The sequence below is a fragment of the Dermacentor albipictus genome, chromosome 10 (assembly GCF_038994185.2).
Source record: "Dermacentor albipictus isolate Rhodes 1998 colony chromosome 10, USDA_Dalb.pri_finalv2, whole genome shotgun sequence".
In the NCBI taxonomy this organism is placed as follows: Eukaryota; Metazoa; Arthropoda; class Arachnida; order Ixodida; family Ixodidae; genus Dermacentor; species Dermacentor albipictus.
In genome coordinates, this window is record NC_091830.1 from 61982859 (window position 1) to 61994554 (window position 11696).

Here is an 11696-nt window from a genome sequence, read left to right on the forward strand (position 1 = left end):
AGAGAGAGAGAGAGAGAGAGAGAGAGAGAGAGCACATACGTGAACTCATACAGTCGTCTCCGGCGTTGGGGCATGCGTGACGTATAAATCGATGTTTCAAGGTGTATCTGTCACTGGCCAATGCACATTTAGACTAGCAGCTTGAAAAAAACAAAGACCGAAGGTAAGATCACGGGACAAGCGCAAAAAAAAAAAAATGGTTAGCTCATGTCTTGTTTGTTGCCTTCTCTTCTGTGTTCGTCTTTCTTGCGCCGATAGGCCAGTCATGCCTTCTTACACACGTGCTCAACCTTCCGTTCATTTAAATAAACGAGAAGCGTTTTTGTCGCCGTCTGGAGTGCAGGTTCTCTTTAGGGAGTCGAACGCGCGTGCGCGCCAGCAGATGGCGCCACGACTGCGTCGCCGCTGTTGACTGAATTCTTCTCTCGCCAGTTTTCTTTCTCTCTCTTCTTTCTTTTGCTGAATTAAGCCTTCCCGCCCAACCGAAAGGCAGACACGCGCGGATTTGTTTCTCTCATCGACTGCATCTATTTCAACTCGAATGTATATTGCCTATCTGCATTCGGGAACTCCCTCCCTTGAAGGGGTGAAAGACGCCGCATCTGTAAATAGATGGGAAAGTGGAAATGAGCTTTAAATGGGAAAGAATAAAAATAGACTGGTTGCTTCGACATGGAAAAGGGCAGCGTCAAAAAAAAAGAAAAAAAAACGAGAGCACCTGTGCGAAGTGAGTGCTCGGAATAAGCCGAACTCCATTGAATCAATCCTAAGCAAAGCCTCGATGTTTATCGTCTCCTCCGCGCGCTGCCATGTAACACGCTTTCGCGCGAATCGAAACTTCGCTCGCGAATTTCGTTTCCTGTCTGCAGTACTCCCTGCCTCCCCATTTTCCTTTTATTTTATTCGAGCGTGTGTGTGTGTGTGCGTGCGTATAGCCTGCTTTTCCTTTGGAACGTTTTTTCGGGCGACTGGGTTGTGTGCTCCTCCCTTCGTTTCACACAGTCTGCGCTTTTCCAGCAAGAACAAGTAAAAGAAAAAAAAAAGGGGGGGGGGCACCTTCTCGTGCAGAGCCGCATTTGCGTATTTATTCGCTGCGTGAGCGCGTTTGCCGCCTGCCGTCCAACACCCATGCGCGCACGTTTCGACGTCTCAACGCCGTGGTGCCTTCTTCTCGAATACATTCTTATTTTTCGGTGTTTCCTGATCTCGTTCTTTCTCTCTTCCTTCCTTTCTTTCTTTAAGGTCTTCTAAACTGCGGCTGCTTGGTGTTCACCGCCGTCGCTTGGTTTCCTTCCTTTCTTTCCTGAATCGGGAGTGAGGCTAAGCGCGCTGCGAAACCGTGGGCCGTCCCTTTGCATTTGCACTCTGGTGCGCGCATTCAATGCAAATGCCGATTTAAAATAAGAGAAAATAGATGTGGAAGACGCAGTGTCGCGAGTTGCAGCCCTGCCCGGGAGAACGCCCTCGCTTTTCGGGGCCATCTTGACGAACTCGGCGCACCGCGTGGGTGGGGGAGGGGGTGGGAGGAGAGGGATGGGAGCTTGCCTCTGCCAGAACTCAGACTGGAGCGGCGGTTTGTCCCTGTCGCAGATCGAAATGATGTCCAACGCTTGTGTCGATGCATGAATGGACGGACGGGCTGACTCGCGGATTGATTGGCTCTCTGACTATGAGCACGCTTCGTGAATTGGGGCGGTAAGTGGCGCCGCCATGCTTGTTACGTTTACCTTTACGCTGCGTTTATTCTCGGCCTTTGGGATCGGTGGTTAGCGTTCGCAAATAATCGAATGATGCAAGTACTTATATGTCCCAGAAACGGCGACGTTCCTTTCGTTCTCAGTGTTTCCTACATTTGTTACGCTTCACCGCAGATTTCATTCACATTTGCCTTTGCTTGGTTCGAAAAAAGAAAGAAAAAAATATTGGAAGACTTTGGGCGATGTAACTGCCTACTCAACCTCTTTGTGAGGATGCTGCCACATTCCAAGAGAGCACGTTCAATCGTTTCTGTGCTCTTGTTTCGCGCTATAGAAACAGGAAAATGCGACTCACTGAAGACAGTCTCATCTAGGTGTACCCCCCCCACCTCCTTTCGTATCCGAGGTCTCTTCTCTGCCCACGCTATGCGCGAGTAGTCGTCATTAGACCCGCCGTGGTTGCTCAGTGGCTATGGTGTTGGGCTGCTGAGCACGAGGTCGCGGGATCGAATCCCGGCCACGGCGGCCGCATTTCGATGGGGGCGAAATGCGAAAACACCCGTGTACTTAGATTTAGGTGCACGTTAAAGAACCTCAGGTGGTCGAAATTTCCGGAGTCCTCCACTACGGCGTGCCTCATAATCAGAAAGTGGTTTTGGCACGTAAAACCCCATAATTTAGTTTTTTTAGTCGTCATTAGAAAATGTATGCACAGACGTGTGCCGCATTCGCCGCGTAAATATCAGAGGGGCTGGCCTCGGTAAAGCCGAAAACTTATCCCGCCTTTCCGTCTTCCATGTTAGATGCAGGGTTAAAACGAGACATCGGACTCGCTTTTATTTCACGCACGAAAAAGCAAATGTTCCTAAAGCTAGTGACTCTAAGGTCCAACGACAACTTAGGTTAGTCTGACGAAGTTAATAGTCTTTTCGCGTCTCGATTTAAACGTACTTGGCTGAAATAAATTGCCTGTTAGCCCAAGAGGGCATAACCTTTCTTAAATTGGCGTCCGAAACCCAGTGTGGTTGCGAAGTTGTGACGTAACGAACGTAGAAGTACTTTCGCGTTTAGTACAACAGTTCTCGAAAATCATTAGGTTAAATGTTGGGCACATTTAGACTGCGGCGTAATTGTTGTTCACGGACAAATCGATTCACTGTAGTCCCGGGAAGGTGTCAGTCCAGGCGTCACGAGGAGCTATAGCGTGGAGACTTCGAACGAGTACACACTTCTTATCTACTATTTCACCGGGTTCCGGCCGCACTATACACAGGATTGGCGGCTCTCGCATTCGAGAGGCGCATGCAGCTTACAATCGTCCTCCGACGTCCCCTCCATTTGGGACGCCCGCATCTATAGCCTCAGAATTTCTCGTCCGTTGCTGCGGCGTACGTGGCCCTTACCGTTCGCTTGGGTTTTTTCGTCGACTAGCTTCCGTTTCCTTTGCTAGATTTGTCTGTTTACTACGCGTTTCCCCAGTTCTCCCTTTCTTCCTTTCTTTTTTCACTGTCTTTGTTTTTTGTTTGACTTACCTCTGTCTGTGTGAAGTTTCTCCGTTCACAGCCTCTGTGCCTCTGGACGCACCCGACGGAGTTGCTTTCCACTGTTTGCGCTTCGCGTCTGCGACCCCCCTCCCCTTCTCCCTTTTTTCCCCCGTAGCGCGAGTTTCAATTTGCCCGCGCCTGCGAAATGCGAGCAAATAGAAAGAGGGGGCACAAACAGTGGCCAAGGAAACGCGTCCCAGGAAAGAGGGAAGAAAAGCGCTGGCGCCCGCGTTTTCGACAGGACGCGCACGCGCCGCGGACTTATACACTGCGCTGGGTTTTTCCCTTTCGGCCGGCGACGAACAAGCCTCCTCCCCTTTCTCCCTTCGAAGTTCCCGCGCGGTCCTTTTTGGGGACGTGTGTGTGTCTGCGTCCCGCGTATTCGTACGAATATCGATGTTCTTTTCTTATTTGCCGAGAAAGGGAAAGGTGTGTGTGTGTGTGGTGAGGGTGGGGTGGGTCGGCGAAGAAGCCCGTTCCTTTGGGGCGTCGCCTTGCGCCGAGCTGTATTTACAAACGCCGATTCCCCACTTCGATCGTGGGGAGAAGCGCATAATTTTCGGTGTCATCTCTGTCGTTACCGTTTCGCCGTTGTGTGTTTTGCGTTGCCTTCGACGCGTGCTAGTCGGGTTGGCGCTTTTTACGCTTCTCACTTTGTTGTACTTTTTGTTTTTTTCTTCGTAAAGGGGGGGGGGTGGAAGGGAGCAGAGAGGGAGGGAGAGAGGGAGGGAGGTTAGAATGACATCTCGGCACCCATGGAGCGGTGGCGTCAGACTCGATCGACTGTTCATGTACAACCGCATTTGTGCGACATTCGACGCTTTTCGGCTTCTTTGTGCATTTCGGCCCCTTCTAAGCGCCATCGCAGCAGACCGGGCACCGTCTGCTGCGTTAGCGCAGACAGTTCCCGTGCCGTTGCTTCACGTTTTCCTAATGGCGTCGTCCCGGCCGGCCAGGGCGAGTTGGGTCATGTGACTTCTGCGACAGGATAAGGGGACGCGAAAGCGGAATCATCATCGGCTTTTTATTTTTTTTCTTTAAATCCTCGCTTCGACTTTTTGCCCCGATGCCTAACTGAAGCGCCAAACCGTGCGTTGTGCGTCGTGGTCCGAGTTCCTCGGCGGTTTTTACTGCGCTTCTGTACGGAACTCCTCTTTTATATATCGCCCTTTTTTTTTTTGTTCGTCGCCTTTCGGAATTGGGACTGACAGCAGGTAATTCCTCGCCAGGCCCGACAGTGAAGCGAAGCAGAAGGAGGTGGCGAAAAAAAAAATTATGCCGCAGTTTCTACCTTTTCCGAAGGCGAACGAAGTCTTTGAAATCTTCGACCCGGTTGCGCAACGTTGAAAACTGTTGTAACAGCTGGGGATGAACTCATCGCACCGGGGAAAATACGTTTGACCGAATCTCCCTGAATGGGCTAACAGAAAAGCAGTGGAAACAGAAACAACATATAGATAGTGCCGCGCTCATCGTGGCATATATGGCGCAAACGAAAGCGAAGGCTGCGAGTTTTCATGGACGGAGATCTGAAAGAAAATTACCCGTGCGTGAATCGGGAAAAGGTTGAAGGCAAATAGGCTTCGGCGGCTTTGCACGGCGATAACCGCGATTCGCCGTACGTCGTGCAGTCACACACGCACACGCGCACGCACGCGCACGCACGCGCACACACACGCGCACACACACACGCACGCACACGCACACACACACACACATGCACAAAAAAGAACGGGACAAAGCAAAAACTGTGGAAAGCGGAGAGGTGATAGGTCCCTCCATGGGGACCTTGACTGAGAGATTTTTGCGCCGGCGTTCTCGGAAAACTCATAAACCGCAATGCAGTGTCATTGAAGAAGGAAAGGGGACTCGGGGGAAGAGGGGGGGGGGGAAGAAAGTTCGGCTTCACCTCGCGCTGCCGAACTTTCTCGGCAACCTCGAGGGTATAGCAGATGCGGGCCGTCGCTTCTGCGCCGATCTTCGGTGGTCGTGTTTGCAGTTCTCTTGGCTGTCATTTCGTTCGCGCAAAGCAAATAAACTTGCATTGTTACGAAATTGTGAAACAGGTCGCCCCCCCCCCCCTCCCTTTACTTTCTTTTTGTCGTTTGCCTGGGGAACCTTTGGGGAAACTGCCGTCAGAGAACTGTGGACGCTTTCGTAGCTGTGTTATTTCGCGGTTTTTTTTAAATGCTGTTGTACTCTTCTTTATTTCGCATGCAGACAGAGTCATCTCGCAATACCTGTCTCTCGTTGCCTCCGGTGCTTGCAACAACGCAGGGCGTAGTAATCATAAGGTTGGCTGGCTGCCACGTTTTGCGTTTCTTTCTTCTTTCGTTTTTATTTTCATGTCGCTTCGCGGATTCAGCATATCAAGCGCACGACGGCGCGGTTGTTTGTCCCGCTGTCGCAGAACACGTGTGCACCCGGGCGCGGTATTGACGGCCGCCTCTATAGTACGGAAGGCCTTGCGGTTTTGCTCGGCGCTGGGAATTCCGCGCCCGACAAACAGGTCGCGGTGGCTGTAAGGTGACTGAGGCGCATCGCTGCCGAGCTCGAGGTTGCCGGTTCGATTACCGCGCGCGGCGGCCGCAACTCTCCGCGGTGAGAGCGAAAGAAACGCGCTCGTGTGTATGCGCAGCATCGGGAGGTTGGGTCTTTCGAATTGGGGGCACGTCAAATGTCCTTCTGGGCTTCGCAAATAATCCTGGGCCCCCTCTCCCACCCCTCCCTACTACGGCTTGCCTCGTAATCAAATCATCATCATCATCATCATCATTTATTGGTCCTTAAAGACCCCTGGAAGGGGCATTACATATGGGGGGGAAACATTGAACACAACAACGCAGGTCACTGTCAAACATTGTCACAATCGCGCTTTTGGCACGTAACACTCCGGAGTTGAAGTGCAGAAGAAAGAGCTTTCGTTTTCTTTCTGATAGCTTGTCAGGTGCTGACGCACCAGCGAATGTGCACTTGCGCTCCGTACCTCTCCTCTAACTCTTCCTTTGCGACAGCAATCAAATGCTGGACACATCGCCATCTGTCTGGGTGTCGCTTCTAATATCTGCGCTGTTACCTCTCCAAACGCATTGATTCGGGCGGCCTGCCTTTACATAAATATCCCACTCCCCGCATCCTTGCACTGTGCAATTGCTTTTTTTTGTTCTTTTTGTCCATATCGGGACGCGTGCTTCTGGGCGAAGCTCGGTCTCCCCTCACCTCTCGAAAGCCGTTCGTCGCTGCCACGTGACTTCGAGGCTGGGCACGTGGGGCGCCTCCTAAGTGCGGGCCCGCCACTGGCGTTTCGTCATCGCTCGCAGTGCTTGGTATTGAAGGGGGGAGGGGGAGGGAGGGGGAGGGCAGTGCCCATTCCGCCGAGCTCTTCCTCGCGGTGTGTCGTCCCGACCTGCTTTCATCTTGTCCGTTTTCTTTTGCCCGTTCGTCTCTCGATCTTTATTAATTTAACGGTGGACGGACGGCACAAGGTGCATCTCTCTTCTCGAGGGTCTCCCTGTTCCGTCGCTTGCTTGCCTTCTCCCTTCTCCCTCCCCTTTGTTTTGCTATCTTTGCTTGAATTTACCCGGTTACGCTGCGTACCTACTCGGCCGCCAAGAACGGTTAAAAAAAAAAGATGTCGAGAACTTGGGATACTAGGGAGAGTGTAGGGAGGGGGAGCTTGCATTGCAGGGGTCTGGTTTGTTCATTAGAACGTAATCCCGACACAAGCCCTCCCCCCCGCTCTCCTCCCCCGCTTTCCCTTTCTTACTTCCCGTACCTTGCGCCGTCCTCATCCCTATTTCCCCCCTCCCTTTTTTTGTTGCTGCATGCTTGATTTTTTGTTCCTGTTAATATTTCCTACTTTACCATTCGATTTCTTTCCTCTTCAGCCCCACGCGAAGTGGGTTCTGGGCTGGACAGGAAATTAAAGATTTTGTTCGTCTTCGTGATCGATGCTTTGGACCTGATTAACTTTCTACCTTGCGTATATCTTTTGCTTTGCACGTTTATCTTCAGGCTCGGCGCCTTTCATATCTCGGCGCGTGCGCGTTCATTTCGCCATGCCGCGATATATATTTTTCGACGTAGCGTCTCCCCGGTGTGCTTACTACAGCCAGCGGCGGCGGGGGCAATGCGAAGTTCTGCCCACTTCACGTGGCCGTACGGGTGTGGCGTTCCCGCACCGCGATTTCACCGGTTCGATGCGAACTTCTGATGCGCAGCGTTTGGAAAGGCGCGCCTCAAAGTGAAATGACTTTTTTTACCTGAGAGGTGCATTGCCGAACGTGCTTCGGAGTTGGGACGCTGTTATCCCTGCCGTAATCTGCGGGCGCGCGTGCTCTGTGACTTCAATCAGACGAGCGACTTTGGCGGTGCCCTTGGTGTGGTCTCGTCCATTGCACTGGCATGAGTAGGGGGGAGTGGAGAGCTTTTGGTTGTAGCATTAACCACGCAAATCACACGATTCTGCGTCGAGGAAAAGCACCACTGTCTGCACACATTACTTTCCAGCCTTTCAGAGTGCGTTCGCAAACACACACACACACACAAACATGCAACGTTATTTGAGCCAAATGCGTATTTGGTAAAATTTAGCTATTCACAACTTAAGCTTGGCACGACCTCAAGTCGTCATCGCGGAGCACAGCCTGGCAGCCTGCGTAGCTTAGCCTCCCTTACCACTCACCGCGGCGATTATTACTCCCTGGCTCCACGATATCGGGAACGCTACTCTGGACTTGGCTTTCAGTTTCGTGCTCTTAAATCAGAGTTTTGGTGCATCCAATTATCAGGGTATCGACAATAAAAGGTCGGTAATATGTGGGCTTGAAGCAATATAGGTTCAGTTGGTTTCATAACTGACGCGTAAATTCGTGCGACACAATTAGTCCTCTTCTGTGCTCTGAAATTGAATTTTCGATGTGCGCGATAAGATTTTTTAAAAATCTTTCTTAAAATGTTACTTCCGAAGCGTTCCTCAATTTGCGCGCTTTGCGAGCCGCCGATTACTGGCTCGTACTTGATTGTGCATATCTGTTGTATTAGTTGAGTGTGCATATCCGTTGTAACAGTTGAGTGTGCATATCTAGCGTTTACTTGTGTGCAGTGTTCAAATATACTAAGCGAGTACCAGCGGGAATCTGAACGCTGCCGAGCAGCGGTGCCCATAGAACGCTATTTAGCCGCCCCGCGCGCATTATTTGTCTATTCGAGCCACACGGAAACGCAGGTCTGTTAGCCGATCCGATGTTCGCGCGCGTGTACGTATATTCTGTATGGATGGATTCCACTGACGTCATCGTTGCCGCCATCTTGAGGCACTCGCACGTCGAGAGGCCTCGGAACCACGAAACGCTATAACAGCACGACATGCACGTCTTGAACCTGCAGAGGCAAATTGATGACGCCGATAAACCAGTGTACAGCGGTGGGCGTCAAAATGCGAAACGGTGCACGCGTGATGATATTTTGCGCTGACGTCATCGCGTCCGCCATTGTTTCATAATAACGCGGTGAGGAGCTGTGCCCGTAACGTCACGTGCAAACAACCTATTCTGACCTACTTTTTCCTTCGGCGCTTTCGGAATGATTACGCATATACACGGGTGCCTCTGTGTGCATCCAATCTGGAGACGCCATCGTATTAAAAGCGGTTGCACGCTCTGGTCTGTTTTAGGCAATCGAAGACGATGAGCAAGTTGGAGCGGAAGGAAATGTCTGCGGTAGTATCAGTCCTGACTCACGCTGGTAGCAGTGACATGGCCAAAGTCATAAAATCCTCCTATAAAGAAGTTACTTCCAGGGCGTAATGGAAATTGCTCTTTCTTTTTTCCCCCCTCTCTCTTCCTCTCGAGTGATATTTCTTTTTTTCTTTACCCCACTGATACCAGGTTACAGCCCGGCCATAGATTGGTGTGCTTCGGTCTTGCTTTCGGGAGCATTCCCGGCCGTACTCCCATCTGGCCGGGCCGACCTGGCTTCTTAATGTGATTTCGTGAAGTGTTCCTTGGGGGATTTAATATTTCGCTGTAATAAAACGCTCCCGCATTTGCCGGAGAGGGGACGCAGCTGTTATATTGCATTAAAGCTGCCCGCCGTTCTCGGCGTTGCGAAAACGCTCGATTGCTTCTGTGTACTCGTCTTTCTTTTTCTTTTTTTTTCTTCTTGGAGAACTTTGTAAAAAAGTTTTCGTGGCCCTGATGCCATCGACATATTGGGTTCGCTTATATTGAATTCTGCCAGGTGGCCGGAACTATCTTTATTTGATTTGATTCCCTAATGAGTCCGCCGGCGTTTCCCGGCAAGTGCTGCCACGTTCTTAGGTGAAGCCGTATCTCGCTTCTTTTGGCGCGTGTCGCAGTAGCTAGTGCGAGTTTCGAAACATGGAAACACGGTATTCAATCGCCCCGTGTATGTATGGCCTGGCGTGAAGCAATACGCGGGCCTCCATCGAGGACATAAATTTGGTCTTGGGGTGGGCGGGGGAGGGAGTCTTCTTTGATTGGCTTCGTCCCCAGTCGCGCAGTCTTACAGCAGAGCCCCCCTGCTTCGTCAGCACGAAGCGAAAGTACCAGAATTGCCAAATCGGTGTCGACTGGCGCGGTATCATTTAAACGTGTTGCTTGGTTTTTGAAACGCAGTATGTGTGCATTAGCGAAAAAAAAAATACAAATGAAGCCCGTGGTAGTCGTCCGTGATTATCCGCCGTGGGCGCCACTATTCGCTGTATATAGGACGGCGCGCTGCTGAGCTCGAGGTCATGGGTTCGCTTCTTCCCGCTGCGGCAGCATTGAGATGTGGGTGATGTGCAAGAAAAAAAAAAGAAAAACGAACCTACATGTGAATGCGCGTCAGAGAACCACAGTTAGTCCAAATTAATCCGGATAGTCCCCCGTTTCTGCGTGCCTGGTGATCAGATCGTCGTTTGGGCACGTCAAACCCCGGAATTTCATAAATTTTGTTTTGCTGGTAATTTGACGCATCAAACCGCGGCGGCGATAACGACAGGGCGACCACCGATTTCGCGACGTTCAGAACGCATTCGCAGTTAGTCCTGTCGGCGCCCATGCTAGCGTTAGCCCTCGCCGCTTTACTGCTGCACTACGGCCAGTCTGGGAGGCGAAGAGAGGACGACCAATCGAGAACGGGAGCAAATATTCCAATTCCACACTTCTCTTCATGTTGGGAAGCGTCGTTGGCAATAACTGTCTTGATCGGTATGTGCAAACAGTAATAATTGAAGATAGCGCTTAACGTGGTGGTAAGATAGTGCCTTGGTACTTTTAGGGAACATATGAATGAACTTAACTCCAGTGGAATTGGCCTTGCCACAAGCAGGAGTCACCTCACGAATTTGGACGTTCAACTCGTCTAGGACAGTTCGCACAAAAGTGATTTGAGGCGTCACCTTCTTCGGTGTTCGCACCTTCGTCTTCATTCCGCGATCGCAATTTACCGCCTGGATGATCACTCTCCACTGCGTCTCTTGCGAGCTTTCCCCTTGGGCCACTTGTGAGAGAGACTGGCCCGTCGATGTTTCGCAAGCGCGGAGGAGGTCTGTGAATTGTCCTTTCACTCGTTTGCTTTGGAATGTGTTTCCTGCAGTGGTTTACGAACTACGAAATTCCGAATCGAGCATGAATATCCAAAAAATGTGCTGGCCTTCAATATTGTATCGTATCTAATACCGAGTAACACACTCCTCTATACAAGTGCAATGAACAGTGGAGAAAATGAGTTATTATTTCAGTGCACGCAGTGCGATTAGCTAATTCAAGGGGGCTACTCTAAATCGGCAATTATTTAAAGCTAGCCATAGTACTGGGCTTCTTGAAACTACTGACGTGGCGTGTGCACGCTGAGTGGCAGGCATTGTGCTGTAATTGTACGCAGTGTTCGTAGAACTTATGGATCAGATTGTTTAATGCGGAGACTTTGACTGAGTGTAATAGTGTGTGATGCGTGATTCAAATTTCCACTATAAGGGGGAGGGCTGGAGCAAATTGCGCCCTCCGATCACTCTTCACTCCAACCCCCCTCCCTCTCACACACAAACCCATAGTTTGCCTAGAAGCGTCTATAGGGCGTTGAGTAAACAGTGCGTTAACCGGCGTACTTTGACTGATCCTGACGTCTGTTCGATATGGAGTACGGCATCATATGCTTCGTGAAGCGGGAAAGAATATCAGAAACAATAAAAATCAACGTTTCTGTTGCGCCAGCGCTGTTTGAGCCAAAAGACACCCCTGGACCGTATGTGCAGCTGAACTCCGAGTCCCACCGTTTCCGGGTGACGTCATTACTTCCGGCGGGTTGAGAACGCACGCTCTAATTTCCGGTTAGTTGACTTCACCCTAATGTGCCCAATCGTACCCACCCGATGTGCATTGAATGGAGGCGCTGATTATAGTGCGCGCAAATATAAACAGTATAAACAAAAAGGGCGCCAGAGTTATTC

At 50.8% G+C, this 11696-nt stretch overlaps 1 protein-coding gene across 6 annotated transcripts in view; it reads left to right on the top strand.

Annotated features, from left to right (window-relative positions):
• Positions 1-11696, top strand: part of LOC135917624 (CUGBP Elav-like family member 2) — a 562919-nt gene that overhangs the window by 247187 nt on the left and 304036 nt on the right. The window lies entirely within an intron of this gene.